Source organism: Vipera berus, assembly GCF_964194415.1.
Source record: "Vipera berus genome assembly, chromosome: 1".
NCBI classification, from domain to species: domain Eukaryota; kingdom Metazoa; phylum Chordata; class Lepidosauria; order Squamata; family Viperidae; genus Vipera; species Vipera berus.
The window spans coordinates 225,474,566-225,493,166 of NC_138202.1; the positions used below are offsets into that span (position 1 = coordinate 225,474,566).

An 18,601-nucleotide genomic window follows, 5' to 3' on the forward strand; every position below is an offset into this window, starting at 1 on the left:
AGCAGTTTTCCAATTTTTATTTTTTTAAACATTAAATCTATAAATAAGACAGGTAGGGGAAGATCTTCTGAGAGGCATACATAGTCTGTTTCCCACAATAAAAAGAAAATTCTACTTTTGTTGCAAAATTGGTTTTACTGTATGGCTGAAGAATGACCCATCTTCACCCTTGTTAGAAAACTGCCAGAATGAAAGATCAACACTGCAGGAAGCTATTTACTTTGGGTTGATGACTTTTGGTAATGGGTTGGTGAAATATATAATAATAATAATAATAATAATAATAATAATAATAATAATAATAATAATAATAATAATAATAATAATAATAATAAAAGTTGTAAGGGACCTTGGAGGTCATCTAGTCCAACCCCCTTCTCAGGCAGGAAACCTTATACCATTTCAGGCAAATGGCTGTCCAGTTTCTTCTTAAAAACCTCCAGTGTTGGAGCATTCCCCACCTCTGGAGGCAGGTTGTTCCACTGGTTAATTGTTCTAACTGTCAGGAAGTTTCTCCTTCTAGGTTGCTTCTCTCCCTGACTAGTTTCCATCCGTTTCTTCCTTGAAGTAATGAAGTAATGGCTTGAAGTAATGATTAGCTCAGCAGGTGGCAGCACTTGGTTTACCTAGTCCGTATTCAGAAGCTAATCAGGGTTGCTGCCAGTTAGTACTTAGATGAGAAATCTCCAGGATTGTAAATTACACTAAAAAATAAACAATCTCAGAAGAAGCCAGTAGCTAACCACTTCTGTAGTGCTGGCAAGAAAACTGCATGCCTATAGAATCTTTAACAGTAGATCTCAACTGGAAGGAGAATTTTCTTTTTGCATTGGATACATTTATCAGTGGTACTCTCAAAGTAGCATAAATAATATAAAAAGCATGCAGAGATTTTTTAAGGACCCCCTAGAAACAATTTAGTCCTACCTGTCTTTTCCATTTCAGTCTAGAATTGAGCACAGCTCCTGTCTGTATAGTTTATTCCAACTTTTCCATCTTGGTGGTCTCTGGATACTAAGACTAGAAAAATTCCCAGCTATTGTAACCAGTTGGCTAAGAATGGTTAAAATTATACTACTAATACAACTGGGAAGCACTATTTTCTATAAATGTATTGTTCCCGTTCTTGTTCTTTATGTCTTCTTTGTGTAGCTTTTTTTGTTTTATTTCATAGTGGTGAGAAGAATGGGTGCTTTTTATTTATTTATTTATTTATTGATGGGATTTATATCCCGCCCTATCTCCTGAAGGACTCAGGGCGGCTCACAATAAAACATATAATAAGTGCATAAATCAAGATAAATGAAATTGAGAACATCAGTGCAATAAAAAATTAGAGAATTTAAAAATGAATTAAAAATACTAAATATAAATTAATTAAGATGCCTGTCAGTCTAGGTCAGCTTGGTGGAACAGGTGTGTTTTGAGGCCGCGGCGAAAGGATTGGAGGTTTTGGGCTATCCGAAGCTCAGGGGGGAGCTGATTCCATAGGGTTGGTGCTCCCACAGAGAAGGCCCTCCCCCTGGGGGTCGCCAGCCGACATTGCCTAGCTGACGGTACCCTGAGGAGGCCTTCTCTGTGTGAGCGTACTGGACGATGGGAATTTGTTCCCGGCAGCAGATGGTCCTGCAAGTATCCCGGACCTAAGCCATGTAGGGCTTTAAAGGTAAGTACCAGCACCTTAAATCTCACCCGGAGGGCAACTGGTAGCCAATGCAGCTCCCGCAGGAGGGGTGTAATATGGGAGTATCGGGAAGCTCCCATCACAACCCGCGCAGCTGCATTCTGCACCAGCTGAAGCCTCCGGGTGGTCTTTAAGGGCAGCCCCATGTAGAGAGCATTACAGTAATCAATACGGGAGGTAACGAGTGCGTGGGTGACTGTACGTAGGGCATCTCGGTCCAAAAAGGGGCGTAATTGGTATATAAGACGAATCTGGGCAAATGCCCCCCTAGCCACGGTTCCAATGTGATCTTCAAAACTGAGTCGTGAATCTAGGAGGACGCCCAGATTGCGTGCTTTATCAATGGGAGGTAACATCTCTCCTCCTATAGTCAGAGATGGAACCTCTTGGACTAAACGAGATGACGGTATGTACAGCCACTCAGTCTTGGCCGGGTTGAGTCGAAGCCTGTTTTCTCCCATCCAAATCTGTACCGCTTCCAGACAACGGGACATCACATCGAGGGCATCACTGGGTTGGTTCGGGGTGGAGATGAATAGCTGGGTATCATCAGCATATTGATGATATTTCACCCCGAAGCTACGGATGATCTCTCCCAGCGGCTTCATATAGATGTTGAACAGGAGGGGCGAGAGCACCGAACCCTGAGGCACTCCACAATTAAGAGGCCTAGGGCTTGACCTCTGCCCTCCTGCCAACACCGTCTGCGAACGGTCCGAGAGGTAGGAGGAGAACCAACGCAGAACGGTGCCTCCCACTCCCAGCCCCTCAAGACGACGCAGTAAGATACCATGGTCGATGGTATCAAAAGCCGCTGATAGATCTAATAGGACCAGGACAGAAGAATAACCTCTATCTCGGGCCCGCCAGAGATCATTCACCAGCGCGACCAATGCCGTCTCCGTGCTGTGCCCCGGTCTGAAACCCGATTGGTACGGATCTAGATATTCAGCTTCCTCCAGGTTCAAAGGGAGCTGTCGTGCCACCACGCTCTCAACGACCTTCGCAAGGAAGCGAAGGTTGGAGACAGGACGGAAGTTGTTTAAAACAGCTGGGTCCAGTGCCGGTTTCTTGAGGAGGGGCCTTACCACCGCCTCTTTCAAGGCAGCAGGGAAGTACCCTTCACTCAGTGAGGCATTGATAACTGCTAGGAGCCAGCCTCGTGTAACCTCCCGAGAAGCATAGACTAGCCAGGAGGGACACGGGTCCAACAAACATGTGGCGGCACTTAGTTTCCCCATGATCTTGTCCACTTCATCCGGAGTCACAGGATCGAACTCTTCCCAAATGTACTTGGCCAACTTCATCGTTTTCCTCTCGTTAGATACTGCCCAGTCAGAGTCCAGACCAGCCCGAATCTGAGCAATTTTGTCCACCAGATATTTACTAAATTCCTCAGCCCGTCCATGTAGGGGGTCCTCTCCCGTCTCTTGACTTAAAAGGGAGCGGACCACTCTAAATAGGGCGGCCGGGCGATTATCTGCGGACGCAATGAGGGTGGTGAAGTAGGCGTGCTTTGCCACCCTCATTGCCACAAGATAGGATCTAGAAAAGGATCTTAACTGTGTTCGGTCAGACTCGGACCGACTGGCTCTCCAAATGCTCTCTAGGCCCCTTCTCTGGCGCTTCATCTCCCGCAGGTCCTTGGAGAACCAAGGAGCGAGTCGGGACTTGCGCCGGGTCAGAGGCCGCAAAGGGACAACGCGGTCGAGCGCCTCCGAAGCAGCCTGTTGCCAGGCATTAACTAAGGACTCGACCGGGTTGTGGGAGAGGGAGGTGGGAATCGGTCCAAGCGCCATCTGGAATTTATCTGGGTCCATCAGGCGCCTGGGGCGGAACCACCTGGTCGGTTCCGCTTCCTGACATCGGGGGGTGACGTGACGGAGGCCCAACCGCAGGAGGTAGTGGTCTGTCCATGAAAGGGGTTGTGATGTTGGAGTAACCCCACCCATCCCATTTAGCCACTGCCCAGAGACAAAAATTAGATCCGGCATGTTTCCTCCCTCGTGAGTTGGGTCCTGAGTAATTTGAGTAAGGTCCATGGCCGTCATGGAGGCCATGAACTCTCGGGCCACTTCTGATGCACTGCCCAGGGAAGGTAGATTAAAATCTCCCAGTACCATAAGCTTTGGAAATTCGACCGCCAATCCTGAGATGGCGTCAGGTAGCTTGGGTAGAACCGTTGCTGTGCAGCTTGGAGAGAGGTATACCAGAAGTAGGCCCAACTGACCACCAGGACCCCACCTTAAGAGGAGGGATTCACATCCGTCTATCTGAGGGGCAGTGGCCTCCCGCGGATGGAGGGTCTCTCTGATAACGATCGCCACGCCACCTCCCCTACCCTGAGCTCGAGGTTGATGTAGCACACGGAAACCTGGGGGGGATAAATCAGTCAGAGGGACCCCTCCCTCTGGGCCCAGCCAGGTTTCCGTGATGCATGCCAGGTCTGCGCCTTCCTCCTCGATCAAGTCATGGATGAGGGGAGCTTTATTCACAACAGACCTGGCATTAAAATAGATCAGCCTGAGCTCAGGAGTCAGACCTCCCTCTTCCCCAGGGCAGCAAGCGGGAGCCAGAGGGTCAGAGCGCGCCACAGCAAGAAGATAGCGTGGGCGTGATCTCAGAATACGATATGACCCTCTGCTCCTCCATCTGCTGCCATTCCCAATTACTGTGGGGATCGGTATCCCTGTCCCATCCCCCTGGTTTACAAGACTCTCCATGGCCCTCATATTGCCGCGACCATTGGCCAACTTAGGCTGAGACAGGTCCGGTGGGATCTTCCCCTCGATTTGCTGGGCCTGACCCTCCCCCCTCCCTAACCCTTCAAAAAATTTTAAAAGAAAACCCAAGAGCCTCTTCTTGGCGCCATGCCACCTCTCGGGGTCCCAGGACCCGTCATTAAGGAAACGGCGGCGTAGGTCTGATGGCCATCTCTGAGAGAGTGGGGAAGCTCTCAGGGCAAGTAGCTCACTTCTGGTGTAAGCCATCAGAGGTGGAAATAGGAGTAAAGGACGAGCTGGTAGGAACAACTGCATATCAAGACCACAGAGCTGAAGTAGTGGCTCCTGAGAACATGGTCACCCTCTCACAGTGATCAGGATCTCAGGGGGTCACCATCCAGCTCCGGGTAGGTCGCAGGAGGAGAGAGAGTCCGGTGAATGCTAGCATAGTCTGTTGGTGGATAACTTCGTAGCTCCGGTGATGAGCGGTGGTAGTTCATCTATCTCCATGCCTAAGATGTCATCGCGACCGAGGGGCTGTAGTCAGTCTCCGGTGAAAAAATGAAGGAGGGATTATCTGGACTTAAAGTTATGATCCCGAGAGGATAACTGCTATCTCGGGGGCCTTTCGGCACATCCCACCTCCAAATAAAGCTTCAGGTGGTCCCTGGTGAATTCTGCCCTCCAGACCAGATATAGGAGGGTTTTAAATGGCGCTCTAGCCTACAGACGGTGGCCATCATCCCACAGATCTCTGTCGTGGGGGGGGAGCGCGAAGATCTTATAGATGGGCAGATGGGGGGCAGTAGCCACCAATTCTGGAGCCTCGCCGTCCAGGCTACCTTTGTAGGCAGCCCCAGGTCGTTACAGCTCCTCCGCAGGTGGCTGCAGGGCCGGACCGTTTGTCTATCGAAGGGAGATCGATCAGGTCGTTGTATGTCCGTTGCAGGCTTCCGCATGCCGCGCATCCAAGCAGGCCGCTTAACAGCTGATTTGGAGGCCGCCGCAAGATCCCACCGGCAGCTGCCGGCTAGTATATGCTCTCTGCCGGTCTGAACGAGCCAGAAAAGGCTGGAAACTGCGCGTTGCAGCCCGCCCATCACCGGCCGCTTTACAGGCTGCCGCGGGGTACCGCCGGTTACTCGCATCCAAGCTGGCCGCTTAACAGCTGATTTGGGGACCGCCGCAAGATCCCATCGGCAGCTGCCGGCTGGTATATGCTCTTTGCTGGTTTGAGCGAGCCAGAAAAGGCTGCAAACTGCACGTTGCAGCCCGACCATCCTCAGCCGCTTTACAGGTTGCCGTAGGGTGCCGCCGGTTGCTTTCGGCCGTTGTAATTCAACCGTCAGCCTGATCGAGCCGTTCCGCTTGGCCCCTTCGAGTCCGGGAGCCTTGCCTCCTTGCCGCTTCGCCATCCCTTTCCAATACCGCCCCGTTGTTACTACTGGCGCTCATTACGGGCTCCACCAAAGCCTCGGAGGGTCCTGTCGCCCATCCGGGCTAGGGAACAGCAGCCCCCTGCAGGGCTCCATGCCAAACTCGCATCCTTTGATCTCCGCGATCAGCTGCGAGCGGCCATCTTCCAGGAGGCGTGGCAAAAAAAAAAAAAAAAAAAAAAAAAAGACACAAAATGGAGTTGTGGACTACTGTATATAGAGAGGAGAGAAAGAGAAAGCACACAATGGTTAAAGGCAAGATAAAGATAAAAAAAATAATCTTATCTGATCAGTGCTCAAAATGATGGTGGTTAGGGCTTACTGTACAATTTAGCTATTGTTGAAATTATGCAACTGGGTGGGTTGCTCTTTTATATGATACTATGTGACATTACAACGAAAGAAAACATTTGAGAACTGCCTTAGCACCAACACAGTTTGCTAATAACGTTATGAAGCTGTTTGGACTTAGAAGTCATTTGAAAGAGGAATACCAAATTCTTCTTTAGAACCTATCAAAGTGAAATGTTGGAGCAATGTTTCTCAGACTTTAAGATGTGTGGACTTCAACTCCCAGAATGCTTCAGCCAGGGTCATTGCTTTCCCTTGGCCTGTCTTGTGAATGAAAACTTGCAGGAAAGAAAATCCCATTCCTAAAAGCAGAAGAGGAAGTTCTAGGTCAGGGGTCTTCAAACTTGGCCATTTTATGACTTGTGGCCTTCAACTCCCAGAATTCCTCAGCCAGCGTGCCTTACTGAGGAATTCTGGGAGTTGAAGTCCACAAGTCATAAAAGGGCCAAGTTTGAAGACCCTTGCTCTAGGTGCTGAAAAAACATTAAAGGTAAAAGTAAAGGTTCCCCCGCACATGCGTGCTAGTCGTTTCCAACTCTAGGGGCCGGTGCTCATCTCCGTTTCAAAGCCGAAGAGCCAGCGCTTGTCCGAGGACGTCTCCGTGGTCATGTGACCGGCATGACTAGACGCCAAAGGCGCACGGAACGCTGTTACCTTCCCACCGGAGTGGTCCCTATTTTTCTACTTGCATTTTTACGTGCTTTCGAACTGCTAGGTGGGCAGAAGCTGGGACGAGTAACAGGCGCTCACTCTGTTACGCGGCACTCGGGATTTGATCCGCCAAACTGCCGACCTTCTGATCGACAAGCTCAGTGTCCTAACCCACTGAGCCACTGCGTTTAAGTAGCCACAGAAGGCCGTTGGCATAGAAACCACATGACTCAGAAATTCGGACCTGCAAGAACAACAGTTAGAAATCGCATCAGCACTTTGAGATTTGAATAAACTTTTGTTGTAGAGTGTAAGAATTAAATGCATACAATAGATGGGTTCACACGTTGCACTTAGCCTAGATATGACTTGTTCATAAAGGATGGCTTATTACACTGAGTTGAAGCCAATTTTGATCTATGCTCTCAGCCATTAAGCAAACAGTAGCTTACTGTGATGTATGAAGCAAATCAGTAAATATTTGCAACCTCTTCAGTTTCTTGGAGAAAAACAGCAGTTCTGTGCTTCTTTTATAGAGATGATTAGATTTTCTAAGAAATGTGAAGGGTTAGGCATTTAATTTATTGTAATGAAATAAAAAAGTAGTTATATGTGTGTGATCTTCATTTCACAACATATATTAAATTCTGTGGTGCCTTCATAGCTCCCAGGCTGGTTATGCTTCCTTTAACTGATCCTTCCACCCACCTGCATTTAATATCATTACCTCTTCCCTTGAGACTTGTGCTGTTGCTGTGCAGCTTGTGAAAACTTAGTGAGCTTTTGTTGTTGTTAAAGAGCACTGTGGAGAGTGTACACTTAGAACAGTAGGATGTGCTTTAATGAAGACAAAGAGACTTTTAAGAGCAACGGAAGGTCCCACATTATTATTCTCACTATCTATAGTTTGGTGGTAGGTAGACTGGGATGGGTCTCCCAAAAGAAAAGTCTCAACGTGAAAGAAAGTTTCTCTTGAGATTAGATGCCCTATACCCGTGGTGGCAAACCTATGGCACGGGTGCCACAGGTGGTACGCAGAGCCCTCTCTGTGGGCACGCGCACCGTCGCTCCAGTCCTAGGCCTTCAGCTGGGTTTTATAAAACCTTTTCACTTTAGGCCGCCGCCACCATGTGCAAAAAAAAAAGGTTCAATCAATCAATCAATTTCAACTTCTCACGGGAAAAAAGAAGATCTCGCAAAGTTGGAATTGATTGATTGAACTTTTTAGTCCCACCCAGTCTGCCGTTACCATCGCAGCCACGCCCACCCAATGGGGCATGCCCACCCAGCACCCGAAGATACATGGGTTTTGGGTTGCAGTTTAGGCACTCGGTCTGTAAAAGGTTCGCCATCACTGCCCTATACTGAATACTGCCCTATGTATTATGAAATACCTAAGGCGTCCAGCTATCTCATTGTTTAAAACAATTATAAATTATGTGTAAACATAGCTTGTTTGTAAATGATGTAAATCATCACACTTACCACTTTTTTCAATGCCACTGTAACTGAGCGGTCACTGAACGAATACTTGTAAGTCAAGGACTACTTGTACAATAGTCTTCCGGTTTCTAAAAGAGGTCATCTAGAGGAGGGAGTGAACTGTTTTCTGTTCTCCTGTAGGGTAGGACTAGAAGCCCTGGGTTCAAGAAAACAGATTTAGATTAGTTATTAGGAAAATATTCCTGACGGGAAGAGCTCTCAAAGAATGGAACAAGTTTCCTTATGAAATGGTTTCTTCCCCTCATTGTTCATCTTCAAACAAAGACTGTATAGTCATCTGATGTGCTTTAATACAAGGGTCCCCAACATGTGGGCCATGGCCCACTGCCAGGCTGTGGCCTAATTGACTCCATTGCATGCATGTCTGCGTGTGCACGTGCATGGCCCCACTCATGCAACCAACACCGCAAGTGTCGGGCATTCGTGGTCCCACTTGCACGAGCGTTGTCGTGAGTGTTTGTGGCCCCACTCATACAAGCACCTCCTGGGTGTTCACGGCCCCACTCGCATAAGCCTCGTTGTGGGTGCTTGCACCTCACTCGCACAAGTGCTGCCACAATCGTTGCAGGTGTTTGCGCATGCACACATGTACCTGCCCCTCCCACAAAATCTCCCCTCCCACAAAATCTCCCCCCCACCACCACTCCGGGTCGCCATTGCTTTAACAGATTTTACATTAAGCAAAGGGTCAGGCTAGGTGACCTCTGAGGTACCTTTCCAGGCCATGGTTTTCTGTACTGTAAGATTTTTAACATCACTACTTCTGCTTGCTTCTGAGAAAACTGATTTAGATTCACTCTGCCAATTTTAGGGAATGCATGATTTACATAATAGATTAATAGAGGAGATTAAATATTATGCTTTTCTAACCTTATAACAATGTTTAATACCCCAAATCACTGTATTTGCCTCTGTAAAATTAAACATGATTTGATCCAATTTCAGTGTCACTTTAATTCCCATCTTCATTTGTGAACTTGTTTAACACATAATCATGTTTCATTCCAACTGAGAGTTGAAGTTTTTTGTGAATTCTTTTTTGTAAATTTAATTGGATTTATCATGCCAAGCAAACATCAGAATCTCCTCTGCTGTTCAGGTTCTTCAGTTATTGGGCATGACAACCAGGAGTGGGTGGCAATTTCAGAGGTAACCAAGGAAAGGCACAGGGCTAGTGGCAACTATTGTTATGTGTATTAAGAGCTTATGTAACACAGACACACACACAAAGAGATGCAGGACGTTTATACAGCTAGAAAATCTAAAAAGACACAATTGCTTGATCCCTACCTTTTTAAAATTAATGAGGGATATTTTATGCCAGTCTGTTGGAGATCAACATCTAAATCATTAATGAAAGCTTTCCTTTATTTGAACCCTGTTTCTGTAGGATTCTTGGTTTGGTTTCTTTTTTGTAATAAAAGCCTTGCTTCTGAATGTTTGATAAGATGAAAAAAATACAACCTTATGTAACTCTACACTTGCATTATAGGTAGATGAGAGCTACACAATGGTTGGGTCACTAGCAACCACAATTATTTTCGTCTTGTTTAGATCACAGATAGTTTCATATTAGAACAGGCTGCATTGCTTTGTCAACCCTACGTTCTTGATCTGTGCATGAGCATGTATGCATCTGAATATATTCAAGGTGGTTCCCACTTTTGGCCTGTGGTGCCTATTTCCACAGAGTGGAATCAGCTGGGTCGAAATATGGCTGGAAAAGAGAAAATCCCAACCTGTCGTATTTCTACCATTTTAATTGGCACAAAGTCATGCACAGAATTCAGAGACCTTAATTTCAAAATAATAAGAATTTCCCATTCTTAGTACAGGAAAGAAAAGTCTTACGGGACAGGATTTCTCGTATTGCAGGAGACAGGTGCACAAAATTACATAGCAAAATGTTCCTAGATTTGTATATAAACACAAACATATATAGCTTAGTCATTTGTGTTGAACCAATCTATAGCTAAACATGCATGTACGTAGACTGATTATGTGCCATCAAGTTGTTTTCAAATCCTAGTGATACATACTTTCATGAATTCACATGTTCACACTTGTATGGCATCTCACAAGAAGTGACTTTAAGTGTGAGAAATAAATATTCTCCCAGATGACCTGATACAGAGGGCCACTGTAATTGAGTCCACATCTACGCAGAGGCTGATTATCAAGCCATCTTTTATATAATCATGTACTATTAAATGGGCCATAATTGTTTAAACTCATGCAACATGCTAAGTCATAAGCTGTAATTACAAACTAATTATTGGATTGATGTTACATTTTAAGTGACATACAATTTGGTGTAGTGATTAAATGCTGGCCTCGAAACCAGGAACTGCGCGTTCTAGTCCCACCTTAGGCATGAAAGCTTCCTGGGTGACTTTGGTCCATCCAGTTACTCACTCTCAGCCCAACTCACCTCAGAGGGTTGTTATTGTGGGGAAAATAGGAGGAGGGAGGAGTATTGGGTATGTTCTCCATCTTAACACAGTTACCTTTATAGATTTCTAACTCTGCAAATAATTATTCATAAAAAGCTCTATTTTTTGTTGTTAAGTAAATTCCTTGGTATCTGATTTTTTAGCAGTAATATTAAACCCTGTTGTTGCAGATACTGCTTTTCTTCTTCAGATGCATGCCATGTCGTCATTTTGGTCTAGTGCAGGGGTAGGCAACCTCGGCTCTTTTATGACTCATGGACTTCAATTCCCAGAATTCCTGAGTCAGCTATCTAAACGGAGTTGGTTTCTGCAGCACTTGGGAACAGGCATGTAGAACTTATCTGTGGCTTCTTAAAGCTATTTTTCCCAGAAATATGTGTGGCTGCACAAAAGAAACCTGTGCAAAAGGCAAGAACCAGCTGGCATGACAAAGCAAATTCACAAGTTGTCATCAACTATGCTTGTGATTTCATCTGAACATTGTTATATACATACAAAAATTAAAAATAGTAACATCCTCTTAAAAATGAAAAATCAGTTTATGCTGAATCTCAAAAGATAAAAGAATTTCTTTTCTATTTGAAAAGTTGCAAAATTGAAAAGAACAGCAGTACTTTAAAAAAAAAATCCCTATGTCAAGCTTGACACCCCACACTTCACCCTGAACCCACCCACATCTTAATTTGCTTTCCTTTTTTCATTTTCTTTATCCTTAAGTACTTTAATTATTTTTAAGCAACCTTCCAAAGACTATTGTCAATAGAGGACATTCAAAAGAACATTTTGTCTGAGCCTCTAACTATTTCAGTTAATGTAATTCAGCCAAAGAAAGGCAATGTGGAAGCTATTCCTTCCCTCCCAAAGCAATTTTCAATAAGTAATGATAACTTATGTTAGTGTATTTCTTACAGATTTTTGCCTATGGAACGGTCTTTCCAAATCTTGTGCCTTTCAAAAGCTGGCTGGGGAATTGTGGGATAGAATTGAAATTATGCACATTTAGAGTAGCCCAGATTAAGAAAGGGGTTTATAAATTGTACATAATTACAGAAAACAATGCTATAATTGCTCAGGGATAAGCATGCTCTTATCTAGAATGAAAAACAAAATCAGAATAGATATTTATTAGCACTCTGGGTTCTTACATTCTTAAATGTGTATACTCAAGAAACATATATTAACTAATAAGCATTGCCTTCTAATCTTAAAACTTGCATACAGATTTATTTAAAGTTTATACTGCTCATTTAATCAGTTCATTTAATCAGTTAAAAACACAAACGTCTTAATAGCTGTAGACACTCCTGATTAATTGAATAGTAGATCTTTTTAAAAAGGAACCATGTTTATAAGTATTTAAATACAGATGATGAGCACAGTCTTAAATATGACATGAAGTGATATTGTTCTGCTGTGATGTTCTGCAATTATACATGGAAATTAAAAGATGCTTGGGATTAATAATTTCTTTTTATTGCATAATATATACAAATAGACCAATATACTCCAATTTATATGCTAAATCATTGAGATACATGTAATTGGAAGACTGCCCTGCTAATTAAGTTCTTCTTGTTCAGAAACATATCCAGAATGTACAGATTGTCTTTCTAATTGCTGAAACCAAATTATTTAGCTTGTGTTTCTGCTGATTCTGGCACTTGCTTTTGTTTAATGTATTCCCACTGATTTTGTCATTTGTCAGTTTGATATCAGATGTGGACTCGTTATTGTTCTGTTTATGGTAGAGAAAAACAAATACCTAAACTTGACATATTTAAAACACTGATTGAACCAAAGTGTTCTCAGTTTTTCTCTGAAAAGCATGGCTGTAACTTAAATTCCAAAATATAGAAAGATCACGTTATGTCCTCTTTGGGATAAAGGAATAAATTATAATTAATCATTTGATCATCTGTTAGCAATTTAATTAATGTAATTAATATTTAATTATTGCAGCCTAATACTTTAAGTTAGGGTTGGATTAGGTTGAGTATGATGTTTGGATGAGTTTTTGTTATGTTTTTGAAAGAATTAATAGTTAAATTGAAAATAGAGTCTGAATTTTATAAAATAAAATGGGCAAAACCATTGTTTTTACAGTGTTTATTGCAGGGGTCCCCAACCTATGGGCCACTGCCCCCTACCAGGCTGTGGCCTACTGGCCACTGGGCCACGGGACAGGATGGCTCACCCCCATTCGTGCTAGTACCTGCAGACATGTTCGTGCATGTGCGCGGGGTTAGCACCTGTATGTCTGTGCAAATGGGGCCGCTGGTGTGCACACGGGTTGCAGGTCCAATTTGCGCATGCATGTGAGACTAGTGTGGCGGCGGCTAGTGCCTGTACGCCTGTACAAACGGGGCTATTAGCGCCGTGTGGATTGCTCAACCCATTTGTGTATATGCGTGGGTGATAGCGGTGGCGGCTAGCGCCTGGGCAAACAGGGCTGATAGCCCCACGCAGGTGCGTGAGGCCCTGTTTGTGCGCACATGTGTGCATGCACACACAAATTTCCCAGCTGCTCCTTTTCCATCTGGTCCGCCAGCTTGAAAATGTTGTTGACCTCTGATCTATTGTACATATAGAATCCCCTTCATGGATTACTGCCTTGTCGTGGCGAAGGGGCTTGCGTAATTCAATGAAGCTATGAGCTATGCCGTGCAGGGCCACCCAAGATGGAAAGGTCATAGCAGAGAGTTCTGACAAAACGTGATCCACTGGAGAAGGAAATGGCAAACCACTCCAGTATCTTTGCCATGAAAACCCTATGGACAGTACCAAAAGGCAAAACGATATGACGCTGGAAGATGAGCCCCTCAGGTTGGAAGGCGTCCAATATGCTACTGGGGAAGAGCAGAGGGCTAGTACTAGTAGCGCCAGAAAGAATGAAGCGACTGGGCCAAAGCCGAAAGGACGCTCAGCTGTGGATATGTCTGGTGGTGAAAGGAAAGTCCGATGCTGTAAAGATTTTTTCTCCATAGGAACCTGGAATGTAAGATCCATGAATCAAGGAAAGCTGGACGTGGTCAAACAAGAGATGACAAGACTAAACATCGACATCTTAGGTATCAGCGAACTAAAATGGACAGGAATGGGTGAATTTAATTCAGGTGACCATCAGGTATACTACTGCGGGCAAGAATCCCTCAGAAGAAATGGAGTAGCCTTCATAGTCAATAAAAAAGTAGGAAAAGCAATACTGGGATACAATCCTCAAAATGACAGAATGATCTCAGTTCGAATCCAAGGCAAACCATTCAATATCACAGTAGTCCAAGTCTATGCCCCAACCACCAGTGCTGAAGAGGATGAAATTGACCAGTTCTATGAAGCCCTACAGCACCTTATAGAACTAACACCCAAAAATGATGTCCTTATCGTCATGGGGGATTGGAATGCTAAAGTAGGAAGCCAAAAGATAACTGGAATAACAGGCAAGTTTGGCCTTGGAGTACAAAATGAAGCAGGGCACAGGCTGATAGAATTTTGTCAAGAGAATACGATGGTCATAGCAAACACTCTTTTCCAACAACCCAAGAGACGGCTTTACACATGGACATCACCAGACGGTCAACACAGAAATCAGATTGACTATATGCTCTGCAGCCAAAGATGGAGAAGCTCTATACAGTCAGTAAAAACAAGACCAGGAGCTGACTGTGGCTCAGACCATGAGCTTCTTGTTGCAAAGTTTAGGCTTAAATTAAAGAAAGTAGGGAAAAGCGCTAGGCCAGTCAGGTATGAATTAAATCATATCCCTGTTCAATATACAGTAGAGGTGACAAATAGATTTAAGGAATTAGATCTGATAGACAGAGTGCCTGAAGAACTATGGACAGAGGTTCGCAACATTGTACAACAGGTAGCATCCAAAACCATCCCAAAGAAAAAGAAATGCAAGAAAGCAAAATGGCTGTCTGAGGAAGCTTTGCAAATAGCTGAGGAAAGGAGGGAAGCGAAAGGCAAGGGAGAAAAAGAAAGATATGCCCAATTAAATGCAGAATTCCAAAGAATAGCTAGAAGAGATAAGAATTCCTTCTTAAATGAACAATGCAAAGAAATAGAGGAAAACAATAGAATAGGGAGGACCAGAGATCTTTTCAAGAAAATTGGAGAGATGAAAGGAACGTTTCATGCAAAAATGGGCATGATAAAGGACCAAAATGGCAGGGACCTAACAGAGGCAGAAGAGATTAAGAAGAGGTGGCAAAATTACACAGAAGAACTATACAAGAATGAGCTTAACATCCCTGACAATCACAGTGAGGTGGTCACTGACCTCGAGCCAGACATCCTAGAATGTGAAGTGAAGTGGGCCTTAGAAAAGCTGAGCAACAACAAAGCTAGTGGAGGTGACAGTATTCCAGCTGAGCTATTCAAAATCTTAAAAGACGATGCAGTAAAAGTGCTACACTCAATTTGCCAGCAAATTTGGAAAACTCAACAGTGGCCACAGGATTGGAAAAGATCAGTTTACATTCCAATTCCAAAGAAAGGCAGTGCCAAAGAATGTTCAAACTATCGCACCATTGCACTCATTTCTCATGCTAGTAAAGTTATGCTTAAAATTCTACAAGCTAGACTCCAGCAGTATGTGGATCGAGAACTACCAGAAGTACAGGCAGGATTTCGAAGAGGCAGAGGAACTAGAGATCAAATTGCTAACATACGCTGGATCATGGAGAAAGCTAGAGAGTTCCAGAAAAACATCTACTTCTGCTTCATTGACTATGCTAAAGCCTTTGATTGTGTGGATCATAACAAACTGTGGCAAGTCCTTAAAGAGATGGGCATACCAGACCATCTTATTTGTCTCTTGAGAAACCTATATGCGGGCCAAGAAGCAACAGTGAGAACTGGACACAGAACCACTGATTGGTTCAAAATTGGGAAAGGAGTCCGGCAAGGCTGTATACTGTCGCCTTGCCTATTTAATTTATATGCAGAGCACATCATGAGAAAGGCAGGGCTAGATGAATCAAAAGTTGGAATTAAGATTGCCAGAAGAAACATCAACAACCTAAGATATGCAGATGATACCACTCTAATGGCAGAAAGTGAAGAGGAACTAAAGAGCCTCTTGTTGCGAGTGAAGAAGGAGAGTGCAAAACTTGGGTTGAAACTAAACATTAAGAAAACCAAGATCATGGCATCTGGCCCTCTCAATTCCTGGCAAATAGATGGGGAAGAAATGGAGGTAGTGACAGATTTTATTTTCCTGGGCTCCAAGATCACTGCAGATGGGGACTGTAGCCAAGAAATTAAAAGACGCTCCTGGGGAGGAAAGCCATGGCAAATCTAGACAGCACACTAAAAAGCAGAGACATCACCCTGTCAACAAAAGTGCGTATAGTCAAGGCTATGGTCTTCCCAGTTGCAATGTATGGCAGTGAAAGCTGGACCATAAGAAAGGCTGAGCGCCAAAGAATTGAAGCCTTTGAACTCTGGTGCTGGAGAAGACTCCTGCGAGTCCCTTGGACCGCAAGGCGATCAAACCGGTCAGTCCTAGAGGAGATCAACCCTGACTGCTCTTTAGAAGGCCAGATCCTGAAGCTAAAACTCAAATACTTTAGCCACCTAATGAGAAGGAAGGACTCACTGGAGAAGAGCCTAATGCTGGGAAAGATTGAGGGCAAGAGAAGAAGGGGACGACAGAGAATGAGGTGGCTGGATGGAGTCAGTGAAGCAGTAGGTGTGAGCTTAAAGGGACTCCAGAAGATGGTAGAGGACAGGAAGGCCTGGAGGAACGTTGTCCATAGGGTCGCGATGGGTCGGACACGACTTCGCAACTAACAACAACAACTTATAGAATAGTGTACTATAGATATAGAAAGTCTACACACCCTGTTAAAATGTAAAGAAGAGATGTAATGAAATCAGATAAAGATAAATAATTTCAGAATTATTTCTACCTTTAACAGATAAACTGATTCAGTTGAAAAACAAAATGAAATCTTTTAGTGGGAAAAAAAATCAAAATAAACTTGCAATAACATGGTTGCATAAGTGTGCACACCCTTAAACTAATACTTTTTGAAGACCTTTTAATTTTATGACAACATTCAGTCTTTTGAGATAGGAGCCTATCAGCATGGCATCTTGCCTTGGGAATTTCTGCACACTCTGCCTTGCAAAGTCCTCCTAATCAGATTGCACAACCCTCTTCAGGTCACCCCAGAGATTTTCAATTAAATCATATCAGTGCTCTGGCTGGCCCATTCCAAAACTTTGATCTTCCTCTGTTGAAGCCATTCTTTTGTTGATTTGGAGATACGCTTTGGGTCTTTGTCATGTTGAAAGGTAAAATTCCTCTTCACCTTTAGCATTTTAGCAGAGGCCTGAAGATTTTGTGCCAAAATTAACTGATATTTGGAACTATTTATAAATTCCCTCCGCTTTGATTAAAACCCCAGTTACAGCTGAACAAAAGCAGCCCCAAAGCATAATGCTGTTGTAACCGTGCTTCACTGTGTGTATGGAGTACTTTTGGTGATGTAATGTTTTTGTGCCAAACATACTTTTTGGAATTATGGCTAAAAAGTTCAACCTTGGTCTCGTCAGACCATAACACATTTTCTCACATGCTTTTGTCAGAATTGAAGTAGGTTTTTGCAAAATGTAGAAAGTTTGGATGTTTCTCTTCTTGTTTTTTCATCAATTTTGGATGGACATCCAGTTCTTGGTAATTTCGGTATTGTACATATTTTCTCCACTTGTTGATGACTGTCTTCACTATGTTCCATGGTATATCCAATGCCTTGGAAAAAATTTTGTACCCTTCTCCTGACTGATACTTTCCAACAATGAGATCTGTAAACTCTTTGTAGACCATGGCTTTTGCTATAAGAGGCAACTGAATAAATGTCAGAAAAACCCTACTACAACATCTGAACGTTATATGGGCTTGATTAGAATGATGTTAATTGATGGCAGGTGTCTATTGACTACTATTTCACATCAGTTTGAATGTGATTGGTTATTTCTCAGGACAGACATATCCCTACTTATAAGGGATATGCACGTTATGCAATCACATTTTTGTACATTATTGTTCTGTTCTAGCCTACCACCGGCCCTGTTTGAATGTCAGGGACAACCCCTTTTTATAATCAACTGACTGAAAAAAACCCAACAAAATTCATTTAGAAAGAGTTCAAACAAAAGTTACCGGTAAACGAAAAGTTCAAACAAGACTTAAACCAAAAGGTTAAACAAGAATAACAGACCAGGACTCTAGCAGAAGATCTTCAAACGGTTGCCTTCAGCAACCAGCACCTCCCACACATTCCCCTTTTATCAGCAGTCCCAAGGCGTGGCTTCTCATTGCCTTCTCCCGAGTTGCCTCATTGCTTTCCTCTGTTCTGCTCTGCTAGATTGCCTCCTGCTCCTAGCGTCCCTGAACAGAGCCAGCTGTGGATCATCTTCTTCCAATCCCTCATGCTCACACAGCTGAGTCTGAGGAGGAACAAGATGGGAGGGGCCAGGCTGAGAGTTCTGCGGTGCATCAGAACCTTCCTCTGACACCAAAGGCTCTCCAAACCCTCCTCCTCCTCCTCTTCAGAATCATCAGACTCAGCTGCCGAAACCATAGGCTGACACTGAATCACAACAATTATTTTATTGTTATTTTTCCTCAAACAAGATTTTAGTTTACTTTTCAATTGAATTGTACAGCTTATAAATTGTATTTTTACACCTCAAAAACCTGACACTTTAATAGGGGTGTGTATATCCACTTTAGGTACTGTTCTTATAACTTTGATTGCAAAGTGTATTGTATGTCTAATAACTGTCTTA

General features: G+C 43.8%; 1 protein-coding gene across 1 annotated transcript in view; it reads left to right on the forward strand.

Moving 5' to 3' along the window:
- The window catches only part of ARHGEF10 (Rho guanine nucleotide exchange factor 10), a gene marked incomplete at its 5' end in the record, with an annotated part of 108,630 nt that overhangs the window by 53,354 nt on the left and 36,675 nt on the right, over positions 1-18,601 (forward strand). The window lies entirely within an intron of this gene.